General features: G+C 38.5%; 1 pseudogene; it reads left to right on the forward strand.

Moving 5' to 3' along the window:
• The first annotated feature begins 240 nt into the window (after positions 1-240).
• LOC124993639 (sentrin-specific protease 5-like) lies at positions 241-1,800 on the forward strand (annotated as a pseudogene).
• The last annotated feature ends 3,871 nt before the right edge of the window (positions 1,801-5,671 follow it).

Here is a 5,671-nt window from a genome sequence, read left to right on the forward strand (position 1 = left end):
TAAGTGAGATCTTATTAGAGTGCTCAAGTTTTCCCTCTTCCCCAATTTTCTTTGTAATTAAATATTCTTCATGTAGGATTTTATTATTCAGTTACCCTAAATTGAAATATGTTGTTATTTAAAATTTGTTACCTTGATTTCTGTGAATGCCTTCATGACTTTATCTTTAGGTTGATATGTAACATTTCTTTACATTTTCTTCTTTGTAGCTACATGCAGATCTCATTATGCATCAGAAAAATGAAAAAACAGAGGAAAATTCTAGGGACGAAAGGAATCCACTTAGTCTTTTCTGAGAAATGGAATACTGGGTTTGGAGACTTTAAGAAATTCTACTTTTACCAACACTTATGCATTCTGAATACTAAGTTGGGAAGGCCACTTACTTGGAATAGACAATTGAGTCATTTCCAGTATACAAAGAAAGCTCTTCAAATACAGAAATCATGGATTCAGGATGAATCCTTTTGTGCTAAGATCAAATCCAGTACTTTGTCAAAATGCTAGTACTTTGTCCTCTAAAGTGAAAAGAAAGGACACTAAACACTTCATTTCTTCTTTAAGGAGTCTTCTAAACTCCAAGTAGAGAAGTTCCTATCATCAGCAAAGAACTCAGACCATGAATACTGTGGAGAGAAGAGTCCCTTGAAGGCAGTCTCTGGCTTGCCAACAAGTAGTGCATTAGGTCAGACCAATGGTCATAGATCTAGGACAGAGCCACAGGCTTCTGAGTTTCCCATGAAGTTCATTGGGGAAAGCCAAAGTCCAGGTGAAAGTGGCAAGATTGTGGTCACCTTGAGCAATCATAAGAGAGCGCTTTTGTTTTGGCTGCTACCAAGGGCTACAGCACCACAGGTGTGGGGAGTCCCTTATTCCAAAAAAGTTCCAGCTTAACCAACATTGAAGAATAAAAGTGTCTCCTCTGATGATGAGAAATTATCCATGATTAGATTTCAGTATAGAATTCTCAGATCCCAGCACTTCAGAACGACAGGCAAAGTTTGCAAGCCAAGAAAAGCCCAGCGAAGCTGGGTACAGAAGGTCACTGGGAACCACCAGGAGACCCTTAGGGATAATACTGAGGGCGGCAGTTGCAGTCCATTTCCTTCCCCAGAACCCAAAGACCCTTCTTGTCAGCATCAATCACACTTCCCAGTTATGGACAGCAATGTTGTTGTGAAGGGAAAGAACTCCCATATGCCTGATGGCCTCCCTAAAGGAAGCCCTTTCTTGAACAAGGAGCTTCGTTTAGATGAAGCATTCCCTGACCAACAGAATGGCAGTGCCACATACACTTGGGACCAATCACCTTGTTCATCTCCTAAGTGGGAATGTACAGACCTGATTCATGATGTACCCTTATCAGAACATCATTCTAGAAAAACGCTCACTTCAGAAACTGAAAATGAAATTATGACTCTGGATCAGGAACATCGGACAAGCACTGTCAGTGATGACAGAGTAAAGCGATCAGTGACTGGAGCAGATAAATCTGCCAGTAGTGTAGAGGGGCCTGTGTCTGAAGAGACTGTTCACAATGAGAACTCCTGCCAGATGGAGGAGGATGGATCTTTCAAGCAGAACATTCTTAGTTCTAAGCTGCTGGACCACCCTTACTGTAAAAGTCCATTGGAAGCTCCCCTGGCGTGCAGTGAACTCAAACTAGAAAATCAACTGGGAGCTGGGAAGAACAGTCCAAAAGCATCTCCAGTGGATGATGAACAGCTTTCAGTCTGCCTTTCTGGTATGCACTCTCCTTTATTCTCCCCCAACCTCTGGCCCACACTTGCTGTTCATTAACTTATGTTAGAAGAGTCCTGTTTTTCCCTCCCACACAATGCTTTCCCTTTTACCACTTGGATATTTTTCTTGAGATCTTTTATATTGCTGTATTTTGTAGATCTCCACAAACGGGTTCATGAATCCTTGATTGCTTGATGGACACTTAACATTGATTTCCAATTGTTTCTTCAACAGTGAAATGAAATTCTTGATGCTTACACATTTGTTTCTGTTAAGTTAAATTCCTGGTACTAGAATTGCTGGTGAAAGAATATTCACCCTTAAAATTTTAAGAGAATTGTGAAATTACCTTCCAAGAAGTTCAACCAGTCAGCTTTGCCAGTCTTATACAATGAGAGTTTTAATTTGGCATTTTTAGTTTGGACACCTTTTTATTTGTTGAACATTTTTTGTTTGTGCATGGTTTTCCTGTGTCTGTTTTTCTATTAGAATTTTCCTATTTTATTTAATAGATAAGAAGGTCCTATGTACCAGCTACTGTGCTGGTTCTTAAGAGTGTGACAACAAACAGGATACACTGATTTCGCTCCCCCTCCGCATTCCCCAATACTGGGGATTACACCCAGGGGTGCTCACTACTGAGTTATACCCCCAGTCTTTTTTATTGTTACTTTGAAACAGAGTCGTCCTGAGTTGCCAAGGCTGGCCTCAAACTTGCAATCCTCCTTCCTCAGACTCCTGAGTACTTGGGAGCACCACTACATCCAGCAAGCCATACTGATTTCTCCATCATTTTAGTTGTAAAGATGTTAAATTAATTTCTAATTGTAAATGTCGTAAGGATCATGCCTCCAAAGGTTAAAAGTCTTCAATAACTCAAATTATTTGTGGTTTTGTTTCACAGAAAATTTCATTTTATATAGTAAAGTATATTTGTCTTTGACTTTATGGGTTCTAATTTTTACATTGTGTCTTTAAAAGCCTTCTCTTGTCAAAGTTTGCATCAGGCAGTGAATTGGCATAAACATTTTAAAAGACAACATGACACTTAGCAGTCTGTGATCCATCCACCTGCTTGAAATTTATCCTAGATATAAAAGAGTACTAATATATTTATATAAGGGCATTTTTTGTATTATGTTAGTAATACTCTTATATAAACTTACATTGAAATCAAAACAACAGGTTTCTATTGAAGCATAAATTTAGGCCCATATAGGAAATGATACACTTTATGCAACTTTTTAAGAATATTTTTAGGGCTGTGGGTGTAACTAAGTGGTAGATAGAGGGAGTGCCTAGCATGTGTTAGACCCTGGGTCAATCCCCAGCACCACTAAATAAATACTCTTGATTAGTATTTTTATATTGAAAGATGTCTATATAAAATTAAAATAGCAAGCTTCCATATGTTTTGACTTAATTAAGTTTGTAAAATAAACAAAAGACACATAGAGGGCTAACAAATCTTTTATTTATTTAGGTACCATGGATTTAATCCAGGGGTGCTTTACCACTGAGCTACATCTCAGCCCTTTTTATTTTTTATTTTGAGACAGGGTCTCATGAAATTGCTGAGTTTGGCCTTAAACTAAAAAATCCTCCTGCCTCAGCCTCCTGAGTCACCAGAATCAGAAGCTTATGCCACCATCATGGCAGCAAGTCTTTAAGTGAACTGTTTCTTTTGTTTATACTGTCCTGAAATAAAAATTAATTGTCTTAATAAGGTCAGCCAAACCATAGTACTTAAACCTGAAAAAAAAAATAGCTTTTGCCAACAAACACGGATCAACCTTTATGAATGTAGCATTTCCAAGTATGAATAAGGCATATAATAAAACTATATTTCCATTAGCTGAGGAAATAGGAATTCTTACAGAATACCATTTAGTGACATACAATATAACTTGTTATTTTAGTAGTCTAAAGGAGAAAAATCATGGCATCTTAGTAAGTCTTGAAAAACCTGGTAATAAGACTGAACTTCCCCCTTGATTTTAAATTTTTCCAAAAACTAGAACTAGCTGGGCACTGTGGCACACATCTGCAATGCCAGCAAATTGGGATGGTGGCAGGAGGATTGCAAGTTTGAGGCCAGCCTCCACAACTTAGCAAGACCTTGTCTCAAAGTAAAAAATTAAAATGGTTGGAGATGTAGCTCTGTGGTAAATCCCACCTAGGTTCAATACCCAGGGAAGTACCAACAAGTAGGATCAAAGGAAATGTTCACTTGCCTTTACTTAGTAAAGAATATTTATCAGAAACCCATAAGAGTTCCAGATTTAAGTGGAAAAAGTTAAATACATGGAACCTTCTCTTCATAGAAATTATGAAAAAATGTTTTCAAAGCACAATGTATCTCCATGCTCAAAAATGAGGAGAATTTTGGTGGAAGAGAAACTCAGAAGCTTCCACAAGGCAGAAAATAAAGGAATGGTCCAGAAGGGCAGAAGAAAATCAATGCAGGGAAATGGTACAATACTGAAGGTGCTCGGAGAGACACATAGTAAAAGACTGGATAATTGGAAAAGTTCTACCCGTGCCACGTATTGGCAAAGAGGACAACTGCTGTCAAATCAAAACGCTAAGAACAGGAGATGGGACATTTGCCCCCACCCTGTAACACCTGGCAAGCATCACCACTCCCATTGAAAGTAGTTAAGGGCAGAGCACCAGCTACTGCCCACCACAGTCCCTTACCCTCAGCAAGTACCCAAGTAGAGGTGAGTTCACAAACCTATCAATCTGAAAAGAGTCAATGCAGTCAAAGAGACAAATTTACCACATAGAAGAAACAAACCTGAGTCATCAGGATGAGCACAGCCGTCAGAAGAGGAAACAGTGTAGGGCAGTAGGCCCAGCAGATACTCCTTTAACTGACTTCTGTAGTAACCAGAATTGAGTTCCATGGGGTGCTAAATACTGGCTCTACCATAACTCTCACACTCCTTTCAGTTGATTTATATATTTGTTTAGTGAGTTGTACTTATGGAAAACTTACTGTAATTTCATAATTTTAGTCAATACTGCAATAAATTGATGAAATAAGCATAAAAAGAAAATTACTCCCTTGAAAAACCAAGTGGACTTTTTTCCCCTCTAGTGATCCTAGGATTCAACCAAGGACCTGGTTCATGGTAAGCAAGAATTGCCCATTGTCCAGCCCGCCCCCCCCCTTTTTTTTTTTTGAGACATGGTCTTTCCCAGGCTGGTCTTGAACTTGGAATCCTCCTGCCTCAACCTCTTGAGTAGCTGTGATTAAAGGTATGTCCCTACCTGAGTGAAGTTGAATGCTTTTAATGAACCATCACTAGTTGCTACAGTAAAGATGAATACTGAGTTACAGTTGTATAAGACAATTATAAAATATCTGAGGTAAAATATGAAAATTTAGGATTCTGTACTCAGATTACTTGCAAGGTCTTTTGCTCTTTCATTTTAAAGAAGAGCTTAAAGTTCTATCTTCTATCTCATTGGTAAATCAGGAGATGTGGGATGGGAACTGAAAAGTATTAGTCTTCAGACTGAAAGGATTATGGCTAGGGTTGTAGTTCAATGGTAAAACACCGTCTAGTATGCCCGCCCCTGGGGCCCATCCCCAGTACTGCAAAAGGAACCAAATTAGAAAAGATCAGTAAATGCAATCAGGATTTTAAAAACACTATAAATTTTGTTTAGTGGAATTATAGAACATGAAGGATTAAGAGAAATAATAGGAATAGTTCTGTTTTGGAAGGAAAAGCACTAGATCCTGTTCCACAGTACATGCTGGGTGAATTGAAATTTTAAATAGAACCAAATACAGAAAACACTTTGCTATTTTTTAGTGTGTTGATGAGGATAGAACCCAAGACCTTTTCCCTGCTAGATAAACCCTCTACCACTGAGCTATGCCCCTAGACACACAAACTTCTCACCGATGCTAGGG

Source organism: Sciurus carolinensis, chromosome 9, assembly GCF_902686445.1.
Source record: "Sciurus carolinensis chromosome 9, mSciCar1.2, whole genome shotgun sequence".
Taxonomy (NCBI): Eukaryota; Metazoa; Chordata; class Mammalia; order Rodentia; family Sciuridae; genus Sciurus; species Sciurus carolinensis.